General features: G+C 49.7%; 1 long non-coding RNA gene across 1 annotated transcript; it reads right to left on the bottom strand.

The window, feature by feature from the left end:
• Positions 1–1,263: 1,263 nt before the first annotated feature.
• On the bottom strand, positions 1,264–11,037 carry LOC128115167 (uncharacterized). Its single transcript, XR_008220029.1, has 2 exons — positions 10,952–11,037; positions 1,264–2,489 (listed from the first exon to the last, which is right to left on the bottom strand). It is a non-coding gene; the product is annotated as an uncharacterized LOC128115167 (long non-coding RNA).
• Positions 11,038–13,128: the final 2,091 nt, after the last annotated feature.

The following is a 13,128-nucleotide window of genomic DNA, read 5'->3' as shown; positions in this document are numbered from 1 at the left end:
TCTCGGCTGTCTTATAAGGAAGGACACTGTGGTGATGTGACTGAGAATGCCCCCCATAGGCTCCTAGATTTGAATACTTGGTCACCGGGGAGTGGCAGTGGCACTATTTAGAAGGATTAGGAGGCATGGCCTTGTTGGAAGAGGAAGTGTGTCACTGGGGGTGGACTTTGAGGTTTCAAACACCCAAGTCAAGACCAGAGTCTCTCTCTCTCTCTCTCTCTCTCTCTCTCTCTCTCTCTCTCTCTCTCTCTCTCTCTCTCCTGCTGCCTGCAGATCCAGATGTGGAACTCTCAGCTACTTCTCCAGCACCATGTGTGCCTGCATGCCGCCATGCTCCCCACCATGAAAATAATGGACTAAGCCAGCCCCTATGAAATGTTTTACTTTATAAGAGTTGCCTTGGTCATGGTGTCTTTTCACAACAATAGAACACTGACTAAAACAGCGGCTGATGTCCAGTGAGCTTAGGCCCCTTTCATGAGATTCTGGCTGTGGTGATAAAAACTAAATCTCACCCCTAGACTGGTAACCATTCCTTTGACACAGAATTTGGACTACAGATGTATTTTAAGTGCCCTAAACATTTCCCCCATTTTTTTGCTTATGTGTTTTCTGAGGGGAAGCCCAGTAGCTTTCATCAATCTCCGAAAAGTTAAGGACAAATTCTCTTCAGTCACCTGTCCAATGAAGTGCAGCTACCAACAGAGTTTTGTTCCCTAAAAAGCCTCCGACACTCTTTCTGAGCTTTGAAATTGTCTTTGGCGTGGAATGGTTTGGAAACCTGGAAGTAATGATGGTTGGGGGGAGGGGGTGGAGATTTCAGGTAAAGACCAAGTCCATTGGCAAGATTATCGGATGCTTCTAAGGAATTAAGTAAAGTCAGTCATACTTGGGAACTGGGGGTGGTGAGAGAGGGATGGGGCAATGATAAAAGATGAAGAACGAGAATCCTGATTGTGAAATACTTCAAAGTTAGACTGTCCCCTGGGAGCAATAAGATGCTGAATGAAAAGGAAGAGGAGGAGAGATCATGGAGCTGAGCAGAGCAGCATGCCTCTGTGTTTATGTACAGCTCAGGCTAGCGGGCTCCTGGAGAGGTCTAACAGAATATACAGAGCAGTTGCCGGTCCCCAGAGTGCCTGTGGCAGCACACCCCTGTCCCCAGGAACTTGCTAAAAATGCACATTTGCGGGTCTTGCTCTAAACTACTGTCTTGCCTGAGTCCAGGTTTGCTTCTATAGCAAAGTGTCAGAAACGCAACAGTTTGTAAACAGAAATTTATTCCTCACTGTTCCCAAGTCTAGAAGTGGATACCAGAGCCTCACATGGTTGGTTCGGGTGCTGACACTCTTCAAGGCTATAGAAGACTGATTCTCTGGAAGAGGGAGATCGAACTCCTCGCTGTGGATACTTTTATAAGGGTACTAATCTTATCCAGGAGGGCTCTGCCTCTGTGACTTCATCAAAGGCCCTACCTGGTAATAACGTCATGTTGGGGTTTAAGACTTCAACACAGGAATTCAGGGGGTTACCTTCAGTTCATAACATCTACCGAGACAGAGCCTAGCACTGTTTATACAACTCCACTGACCAATCCAGATACACATGGAGGCTTGAGAGCCATGACTTCAGAGACAACAGCAGTGGCCCAGGATGAACTTCACCTACTGAGGTGGGAGGCAGGTGTGTATGAGGAAGCCAACTTGAGTTCCAGGAAACGTGACCTTTGTGGCTCACAGCTGCTCAACAAGGACCCGAGCAGCATCTGTCTTGGAGAAGTCCCACCCCACAGATTCAAAACACAAACTGGAAGCCTCCAGGACAAGCTGCACTATACTGCTTTAGCAAGCAGCCCGTGACTTTGTAAGTTTCTCTCTTCCTCAGGCAGAATCCGTGGAGGTTGGGCGTCTCTCTTGGGCTGAGAACTCCTTGCAGATCCTGGTGGGTCAGGTGGCTTGGATCTGGATGTAAGAAATTGTCGGTGGGAGAGACGGTTCCGTGGTCAGCAGCCCTTGTGGCTCTTGCAGATGACCCAGGTTTGGTTTCCAGTATCCACATGGTAGCTCACAACCATCCACCACTCTGGTCCCAGGGGACTTAACACCATTATTTTGACTTTATAGAGTACCAGGCACACGCATGGTGCACAAACATACGTGCAGTCAAAACACACTCTCTTTCACACACACACACACACACACACACACACACACACACACACACACACACACACACTCAAACTTGAGTGTACAAGCAAAAAAAAAGGGGAAATTGTTGGTAACCACTGGTAAAGGGGAAAGAGGACACTGGGAAGAACACAAGGACATTCCACTGCCTCAACCCAGAGTGCAACACGTCGTACTTCATGCCCCTAAGCCGCCATTGGCCCTTCCTTGACTTCAATAAGTATGGGTCTTTTAGAGATCCAGGAATGGCAGGAGAGGCCACGGGAATGTTTCTCTCTAGGGCATGCTTCTATGCAAGAAGACCTGGATGGAGAAAAAGAGACTCGTGTAAGCGTGCTTTGTGGGAAAGAAAGTGGACATACAAGTCCTTTCCCAACTTGAGGTTTAGAAACTCTAATTCTCTGGTTCCGAAAATGTATTGAAGTTGCCAAACGGGTCGAACTTTTTTCCTAAGGGGTTCTGTAATTCTGGGAATAATTCGGTTCTTAACAGTGTCATGGCAGCCCCTCCAGGCCTCTGGCATCTGGGACTGTGGCAAGCAGGGTCCAAGGCAGAACAGGGGTGGCGGGGGGGGGGGGTGCTGCTGCCATGGGCTATAGGCAAAGGCTGAGTGCACAGAGTCTCTGGTTTACCAGGCCTGGTCCAGGGGCTGAGGCTGTGAGGATGGAAAGAGGAGGGAGGAAAATCAGTCCTTCCTTTCCAGGGGCTGCAAAAGAGAGACATAACTGTTCCCCATGGGAAGAAAAAAGAAAGACGGGTAGATTCCAGTCCACATCCCCAGGCCCGTTGTAGCCTCTGAGTCTCTGGTTTTGTAGGGCAGTAGGTACCATAGGGTCAGGTGCATTGGCTCCATTCGGCCGAATAAGGCAGGGACTGATCTGGAGCAGCTCCCACTTTACTGACCTCGTTCACCACGAGAATGTGTCACCGCCACCACCGCCACCACCGCCACCACCAACCCATGCTTAGGAGCATCCTCCTCCTTGCAGCATCTGGGCTGAAACCCAGAGGAACAAGTAAGGAAGGCAGTGGAGGGGATTGAACAACCACCCACGACTCCTGAGCCCAGCAGCCTCGACTGTCACCATGAACAGGGAGGGGTCACCACGGCCCGGCTCAGCCTCGCCCCTGGAGCACTGTGTGCCACTCTTCTTTTGCCCCATCTTAGTTAAGATGTTAGCGTTATGGGGACTCCAGTGGAGAAATTCCTAATGGGGCCAGAGCCCTGGGCACTAACATCAAATGCGTCTTCCTTCTCGTGGGGACAGATGGGATTAATGGCCATTGTTCCAAGGTCCTGTGCATTAAAACATTGAGCCCTTGGCTGAAAGATAAATTGCAGATGTGCCCTGAGGGAGGATGAATCACATTGATAATTCCCTTGATTAAAGCCCGTTTATTAAAGATCCTGATGGTGGGGTTTTTTTTTTTTTTCTTTAGTAGATAGATTGAGAAGTACTTCAGCAAAGAGAAAGAGACATAATAATCCGGTCCACCTTGGTCGACGAGTTTTTTCTTCAGAGAAAGTAGTAAGCAGTGCTGCTCAAATTGTTCCCCAGGGGTCATACCTTGGAGGGAAAGGGGCAGGGAGAGGAAAGAGGTGGGTGGAGCAAAGGTTCACATAAGAGTATACAGAGGCCTGCCCTGTTACGCTTGGAAATCCATTCTCAGAGTGAGTGGGAGACCCCTAGCCTGCAAGATCGACTGCATGAAGCAGAATCGAAGAGTTTTTTCCAAACTGCCCTGAGCTCCTTCCCCCGCAAAGCTACCACTTCAATTTTAGCAGAAGTATTTTGAAGACTGTCAGAGACCAGGGCTTGGGGGACAGTTATAACCCATACTTGGGACCAGGTGCCTGGGTCTGTGGAATCCACGACAGCTCTCGTCTAGATGCCCCATGGCAGGCTGAGGTCTTCGGCAAGCAGAGTCTAGCTTTGAGATGCACTTATAAACACCAGGCTGAGAGTAGTTCTGTCCCACATGCTGGAAATAGACAAGCTGGACACCCTGCGGCACAGAAGAGGGTCTGTCCCTACAAAATACTCTGGGCTCAGAAGCTGCAAGCCTACATCCTGCCTAGGAATCTCAGGACCAAGGTGACCCTACTCTGATGTACAACCTGAGGCAGAAGGCCTGAGTCACCCCTCCAGGCCTACATCTCCCATTCTGTAGGAAACAGTGGGGCGAGGGACAGTTTGGGTGGGCTTCTGAGGGACGAGCTCTCGTATGGGTGACTTGGGATAGGTGCCTATAAAAAGCTGTGCCAAGCATTTTTAAGCACAGCCAGATCTGCCAATGCTTCTCCTGCAGCTTGGAGGCCCAGGCTCTTGGATCTGGTTAAGCTCCTGCCTTCTGCCAGGCTGCAGACACCCCCTTGGGTATACTCCCAACAGCAACCAACAAGAAGAAGAGGTGGGTGCTTATGGGGGAAGCCTGAGCCCGCAAAGGGCCAGAATCAGGTAGGAAAGAGGCCATCTTCTGTGGGCCATAGCCCCTCACCCAACGACCTGCATTCTCAAGTGCCTTTTCCTTAAAATACAAGACCACAGGGCAGCCATTCAAACTGTTACATCAGAACCACAGACCTAGGATGCCAGGGGTTCTGAGCACTGGTTTGGGCTAGATTCTTCCCAAGTGCCACCGTTCTTGTCCCATATCAGGTGGTCCCCATGTGACTCTCTTTCTTTTGCTATTCTCTGTCCCCTTTCCCATTCCTCCTTCAGCTGCTCCAAGAGGCCAAACCCCTTAGAAAAGGAGCCCCTGAGCCAGGTGGTGGTGGTGCACACCTTTAATCCCAGCACTTGGGAGGCAGAGGCAGATGGATCTCTGTGAGTTCAAGGCCAGCCTGGTCTTGCAGAGTGAGTTATAAGACAACCAGGGCTCTCCAAAGAAACCCTGCCTCAAAAAACCAAGAGAGAGAAGAGAAGTAGATGTTCCAATGCCACCTGGAGCCTAACCTGCTGTGGTCCATCGGGGAGGCCCTGACATCGAACCCTTAAACTCTGAAATTTCCTCAGCAGAAATCTGACTGGCTAAGAAGGAGAATCTGGGCTGGGGAATGAACACTCCAGGCAAAGAACCCTGAGGAGGGTGTGACCCCTCTATGCACCCAGTGGATGTTTCTCCCCTACAGTTCAGCTTCCTGGGAGTGAAGCTAGGTGAATATATTCTCCTCAGGATGGGAGGAAAGACCACTGAAGGAGGCCAGGCAGCTGCATGACAGACTTGGGCGGCCTTACCACAGAGAGAGCTGAGTGCCAGGACCTCCATAGCCCAGCTTAATTACACAGCAGTGTGCTAAACTACATGTCTGGGCCAGAAATCACTGTGTCCTCCAAGGAAGGTTGTCTGAGAAAATTACCTGTCCCAGCCAACCCTAGGTGGAAGGAAAGAAGGAAGCCAGGGCAACCAGACAAGAGTCTGGTCACATGCAGACTCGGCTACCTGGTTAGACCCATCTGGTCTGCCCCACACCTGGCTCCTGCCCATGACTGTATTAACCCCATCTGGTCTGCCCCACACCTGGCTCCTGCCCATGACTGTATTAACCCCATCTGGTCTGCCCCATATCTGGCTCCTCCCCATGACTGTATTAACCCCATCTGGTCTGCCCCACACCTGGATCCTCCCCATGCCCCATCTTCCTATGGCTGGACTCTGTGCTACCACTGTAGATTATCCCTGGAACTAGGGTGATAGGAACATAATGTAAGGTAAGGCCTAGAATAAAAGGTCCCAGACACTGTGGTTTAAAGTATCTTCCTTTATTTTATGTTGTGGGTTTTTTTTTTTTGCCTGCATGTCTGTATGTGTACCATGTGCCCTGTGCCTTCAGAGACCAGAAGAGGATGCCAGATCCTCTGGAATTGGAGTTACAGACTGTTATGAGCACCGTGTGGGTGCTAGGAATTGCCGGGGCTCTTAATCACTAAGCCAATCTCTCCAGCCACAGATTCTGTGGTTTAAACAGTAAAAGCCACAGCCTTTTAGAGACTAGGAGTCCCAGACCAGGTTATGTAAGGACTCTCTTCCCAGCCCGCGCACGGCTGCGTCTTAACCAGGCCTCTTCCTCTTTTAATAAAGAACACTCACCCCACTGTAGGGTCTCACCCTTTGACCTCATCTCAACTGCCATGGCTCTCAGAGGGGATTACACATGCATGTGGACATGCACTGAGCCGTGGAGTCTGGCCCTGGGGAGGCTTCCTCAGCTGCTGCCCTCATGATGAGCCCCAGGGGACCCTGGGGGAGATCTCAGGATAACTCAGCATCTTCTTTCTCTCTGACTGCCTACCTCTCTAATTGTTCGTCTCCACAGGCTTGGGTCCAGCCCAGGCAGAAATGATGAGTTCCTCAGCCTGACCCAGGCTCCCAGGAGCCTGATCCAGTCTCTCTCCTATACGGTCCAAGTCTCCATGGACAACGGCTGTAACAGTCACTTACAGCAAGCGCTCTCTCTCTCTCTCTCTCTCTCTCTCTCTCTCTCTCTCTCTCTTCCTCCCCCCCCCCTCTCTTCTGCAGTGGAATGCTGATTTTAAAGTCCTCCCACCCCAGGCTAGTGGGCGTTCTCAGGAGAAAATGCCAAGAGAAGGAGAGCCATTGCAGGCAATGGGAACTCTGGACTGTCTTAGGAAGGGAAGAACAAAAGAAAAAAAAATGAACTGGAAGAGAATGAACAGCCCTAGGATCTGGGTTTGGTACCCAGACACCCAGGTAGGAGGCCCCCTCGGAAGAAGTGGGAACCAGCCTCGGGGTGCAGGCGACAGGGATGTTGTGGTTCCGAGACGGATTTTGTTATTGTTGTTGTTTGGCCCCTGACCCCCAGACAGGGTTTCTCTGTGTAGCCCTGGCTCTCCTGACACTCACTCTGTAGACCAGGCTGACCTTGAACTCACACACATCTGCCTGCCTCTGCCTCCTGAGTGCTGGGATTAAAGGCGTGCACCATCACCTGAGTTTTGTTGAAGCAGCAGAGGACCAGAACAATTCAGTTCAGAGCCCTACCCCTCCCCCAACACACACACACCCCACACACATACACAGTTGCACCCCTAGCAACATGTGGCAGGGAAAGTAGGTAGTCCCCTGGGCATCACTGTGACTCTTCACACGAATGACTTAGAGTACTGAACCCCATGTCCTCTTGTAAGTTCCATTCCCCCAAGGGTCTGCCTCTTGCCTTGGTCTGGTGTTCCCTCAGGATTTCAGTGGTGACATCCCAAGTCTGCTTTAGACTTAAAAAGTATAAGAGCCAGTTAGACAGGTGGGCACCCATGGGGACACATGCCACACACCAGCAAACACACACACACACACACACACACACACACACACACACACACACACACACGAACAGATGCGAACTTACAGGCAAGTGGACCATAATTCATTTTTCCTGAAAACCGAACTGAACTCAGCATGAAAAATAGTTTCCTACTCCTTTTTGGGATCAAGGCCAGGTTATTGCTGTTCCCAGGGAACCAAGATGGGTCACAAAAGGCTCTTTTTTTCCTCTCTCCCTTTTGATTTATTGCTCTCTATAAAAAGAAAAAGAAGTTCGCTTAATTTATGCTCACCCGTGAAAAATGCTACTTCTGTCCCCCAAAGTAGCTGGATAAAAGTTGTTCGGTATTTTTGGAGGAACCCTGATAAAGAATTGAAGGAAGCTTCTTGTTCTTAGCCGAGATGCCATAAATCACACCAAGAGGGCAAGCAGGTCCTTCACCCAACAGGACACCTTCAGGATACAACACCTAACCCTTCCTCATTTCTTCAGAACCTTCGCCACAGGTCTAAAGGATGGAAGACCCCTGTAAGGCGGCAGTGTTCAGGGAAGTGTGTTCAAAGGCTAACAAAGCTGTAGCCAGCCTGAAAGGGAAGCCTCCTGTGGTCTAGTCGAGAGAATGGAGAAGCATTCCAGAAAGAGAAACTGGCAAGAAGGCCAGGAGGACTCAGAAAGCCTCGCGAGCCGGTCACCCAGGAGACAGAAGAAATCTTTCTGGGGGGTGTCAAAAGAGCAATTGAAATTCATCCAGGAGACCATGAGCATCAGAGTCGGAAAATTATACAAACTAATATCGTAAGAATATTAGCTCTTGAGAAGTTGGCACGGTGGCTTGAAAGAACCAAAGCCTTCAGCTGTTGTCACACACCAAGTCATGGTCCCCTAAGATGATCAGGGTGGCCTCAACACCCAGAGGTCACAGCCACAGGCTGCCCAACGCTGGCAAGAAAGTAGCTCATTTCTAAAGCTACGTTTCTTTTCGCAATAGCTGATTTCAAAAGCGAGTTTCTTTTCATAATAACTTTGGTTGACAGCGTTTCTATGTGTGAGGGCATGGGCAGGCGGGCCTGTAACGTGCAGGTCTGCATGCATGTGTGCTCATGGGAATGCCAGAGGTCAACCTTAATTATCTGCTGGCAAGAGTCATCCACCTTGTTTCTTTGAGACAGGGTCTCTCACTGGGAAGTTCACTGATTTGGCTAGACTGGGTGGCCGGTGAGCTGCAGGGACCTGCCTGTCTCTACATCCCCAACAGTGCATGCCGCCACACCGGGCTCCTACATGGGTGCCAAGGACCGAACTCAGATACTTATGTTTTCGTAGTAAGCATTTACCTCCCTGGCCATTGCCCACTGGGTGACAGCATGTCTTATGCACTTAGCCACCGTTTTCATTGAATTAAGTATGGAAATATAATGCTCACTGGGTTTTTTTTACTATTATGATTCCTCACCATTTTCAACCAGTCACTGCAAATGATTGTGTACTTTATTCTGATGGGTTTCTGTCAAGGCCTCAAAACCAGAAATGATTTCGTGTATCTCTGTCCTCCCGTTTTACACATGAAGATCCCAGAATCCTGATACTCGTCTGAGCTGATACAGTTTGTAGTTTACAAAGCCCCAGAGTTAAAATTGGGATTCAGAGCTCTCTCCCACTCCACTGCATCTCTCTCTCTCCAGCTCTGGGCCTTGGGCATCCTCTCTGCACCGAAAGCCTCTACCCAGGTGTGGTGGCTATGCTGTGCTACGGTCCCCACCAAGGCCAGAAGGACTAATTTGCTAGCCCAGGGGCTGGCACAGAGCAGAACTAAATAAATGAGGAACTGGTAGACTCAAGGAATGGTATCAGAATGACCAGGCTGTTTGCTCAAGTTCAGGCGTTGTAAATGATTTATTTTGAAGGTTGAACTATGAGTGTTGATGTCCTTTACTTCCTTAAGCATAGACTGTCAGGCCCTCCAACCTGAAAACATATATATATATGTATATATATACATATATATACATATATATAATAGGATATAAATAACACACATGCACATGCACATACACATATTCAGCTTGACTTTTGTAGCAGAGAAATTCCTTCAGACAGGTAAGATGATCTCGCAAGCCACAGAACTACTTCCAGCCAGTGCTGGCTTAGGCCAAGAACACAAGATTGCCTGTCCCTCCTGCTGAGGACATGAACCTCTCCAGGCATTGCAATTTTGTACAGGAGCCTGTGGACAAATCTTCAAAGCTCACCTCCCCCAAGCTAATCTTGCAAAATATCCTTGTTGCAGGTGGGGTTCCCCAGAAAGCAGACCATGAGGGAGGATGGTATAATAGGAAAATTCCCAAAGAGGCTCTAAGACAACCACCAGGGTGGGGCGGGTAGGATTGTCTGAGGGAGCGTTGGACTGTGGCACCATGGCAAAACCCAGCTGGCTCCATAGGGAACTGGGAAACAGGGATAGGCCTTCAGTGTGGTCCCCATTAGGGCAAGGGTGAGGCCTTTATATTTCCTCCCATCAATATATCTCCCCCCAAGCAATGGCTGTATGTCGTCCCTGAGAAAGAACTTAGCCTTAGGCGGCTATCCTCGGAGAGGCTGTCGGCAGTAGTCACTGTAACCAGTCAAATTAGTCCTTCTGGCCTTGGTGGGGACCGTGGCACAGCATAGCCACCACACCTGGGTAGAGGCATTTGGTGCAGATAGGATGCCCAAGGTCCAGAGCTGGAGAGAGAGAGATGCAGTGGAGTGGGAGAGAGCTCTGAATCCCAATTTTAACTCTGGGGCTTTGTAAACTACAAACTGTATCAGCTCGGACGAGTATCAGGATTCTGGGATCTTCATGTATAAACCAATAACAATAATATTGACCTTGTAGTAGTAATGGTTGGTTGGTTGGTTGGTGACTTGGTATCCTGCAGCCCAGGTTGGCCTCTAACTCACTACGTAGCCAAGAGTGAGTGACCTTGGACTTCTGGTCCTCCTGCTCCACTTCCCAAGAACTAGGATTACAAGTTTTATACACGCCGGGGATCAAAGCCAGGGTTTTGTGCATGCGAGGCAAGAACTCTACCAATTAAGCTCCATCCCCCGTCCTTTAGAGCGGTTTTTAAGTGAGGATTAAATAAGTATAAAAATGTCCTTGGCACAGCACAATCCTTCATAAGTGGCGCTGATGCTAGGCGCCCATGGTAATTGTTGCTATCTTAGCAGCTGCAGAGGCAGAATGAGCCTCTGGCATTGATGCCGGATGCCTGTAGATGGGAGCGATGTCAAAGTCTATGTCCAAAGCCATCAGCTGACATGCTGCTGGCCCCAGGGTGTCTGTTAGAGCAGCCAGCAGCCTCCTTTACGTAACAGGAAATCTAAACGGTCTTTTAATGATAAAAAAAAAAAAAAAAAAAAAAAAAAACAGAGCCAGATATTGGGGTAATCGCTGAAAGATCAGAGAGAGACAAAGAAACAAGCCACTGCCACGTCTCACCTCGCCAACTCCTCAGTCTGAAAAGACCCCATCCGAAAAAGCCTCTCGCTGAAAGGGATGCTTCTGCGGAAAAGCCTTTAGCTCCCGTCTCCTCACACCTTAAATACCTTGCTCCGCCCAGCCATCACTTCCTGGGGTTAAAGGCGTGTGCTTCCCAGTACTGGGATTAAAGGTGTGTGCCACCACTGCCTGGCTCTGTCTTCTCTCCTAGACTGAGTCCATCTCATGTAGTCCAGGGTGGTTTTGAATTCACAGAGATCCATCTGCCTCTGCCTCCCGAGTGCTGGGATTAAAGGTGTGTGCCACCACTGCCTGGCCTCCATGTTTAATCTAGTGGCTTGCTCTGTTCTCTGATCTTCAGGCAAATTTTATTAGGGTACACAATATATCACCACACCTTTAACCTCAAGCTTGCTGGGCTAAAGGACGTTGTTCAGGGATATTACCAAGAACACAGAACAATGCTGGGAAAGAGATCGTAACTGTCTTCGCCAACGGAGCACGTGGCAGCCTTACATGCCAGGCACCGAGAGGGTAGAAAAACAGAAATGGACGAGACAGTCACTTTACAGGCTGTGGGCACTACCTACCAAACACACTGGCCTGTCCAGAGGGTGTGACCACGGGACAGTGAGAGGTGTCTGATTTTATTATCTCTTCTTGTAAATGGTCAGCAACTAGGAAAAGCCTCTGGCTGGGATGACTTTGGAGCATAGGGGAGGTTCAGAGAGTCCTATCACCATCAGGGCCACCAGGAGCAGCTATCAGACCCTTAACCATCCTTTCCATGGGGAGCACTTTACAGTGATGATAACTTTTCACGCTCCAAGGCAGGAGGTCCCAATGTGCAGGCTCTGGGATTGGAAAGAAGATCATTCCGAGGTTTGAACCCATTGGCCAACTGTGGGGCCTTGAACAAAGGTGAATGCCTTCCCCAGGGTGCACCAGGAACATATCTGATTAATCTGGGTTCCCTGCTCATTGCCATGAGGGAGAACACACCAGGCGTGTCTCAGCAAGAGAGGATCAGACGAGCTTCGGACAAGCTTCAGGATTGACTTGGGCACTTGGCAGAGTCTGCTTAGACGGGACGCCGTGAGCAAGCACCGACTACTCTGTGATCGAGTGTCTCCATGAATCATATCTGCAAGGACAGCCAGGCCCAAGAGTAAAGCTGTAGATAGGAGGGCTAACAGTCGTGCATTTCAGCCACAGAGGGATGCTTGGCATTGTGAGCAAGAGTGTGGCACAGTAACCTTGTTTTTTTGTCACACTCAAGGCATGCACCTCACTTCATTCCACCTTCTCAGTTGTTTTTCTGAGGATAGTTGCATCTGGTAGCAAACACAGGCTAGCTGTGATGGAAGGCTGCTTTGGAACGTCAAAGGCCACTCCCCCCCACCCCCACGGGTCATTAAATCCCTTCATGTAGATACGTGTCCCTCTGTTAAATATGAATAAGACTCTCTACCTCACGTGCTGGTTTGAAGAACAGATCAGATCCTGTGGGGCAGAGAGCAAGCGTTCACTGTGCACCAGCGTCCAGCCTAGCTCAGGAGCATATTGGCCAGCAGTTGCTCTCACCAACCCCACCAAGTCTCCAGGTGAGGCAGCTGAACCAGAAGGCTCCAACGTGCCTTGGTGAACACCAGAGGGGAAGTAGCCATCCATCCCCAGAATGCACCTGGCCTTTCTGTTTTGAACCTCAGCTCAGACCCTCAGGGCTGGCATTTGACTGATGGTACTCCAGACAGAGGGGAAGGCTTAGCCCGGGCATCCCACAGGGGCTGGAACACCGCCCAGAACCCAGGTGATGGAGTTAAGGAGGTCACTACCAGGATCACTATCTCTGTGTGAGTGTCACTTGCTTTTCACTCTGAATTCACAGAAATGGCCGTAGTAGACACCGAGCACCACTGAGAGCCTCCAAGAGAGGACGGCTGCAGCCTGATTGGGCCAGACAATACTTGGGGACCAGAATCACCTTCATTTGGTTCACACACATGATCTTGTCTGATAATAGCAGAGTTTATCATAAGTAAAGCCCACCCAGGCTGCACTCCCCAAATTATACCCTTGTCCTGGTAATTGCATACCCATGCAGAGCCTGCATCTGGCTTATAATAGCATTTCCATGCAGAGCATGGAATTGAGAGCCACTTTTCATTTGGTGGAAC

Source organism: Peromyscus californicus, unplaced genomic scaffold, assembly GCF_007827085.1.
Source record: "Peromyscus californicus insignis strain IS unplaced genomic scaffold, ASM782708v3 Scaffold_1__1_contigs__length_55948999, whole genome shotgun sequence".
Classification (NCBI taxonomy): Eukaryota; Metazoa; Chordata; class Mammalia; order Rodentia; family Cricetidae; genus Peromyscus; species Peromyscus californicus.
Note: the sequence above shows the minus strand (reverse complement) of the source record. Positions and strands in the feature narration are given on the sequence as shown.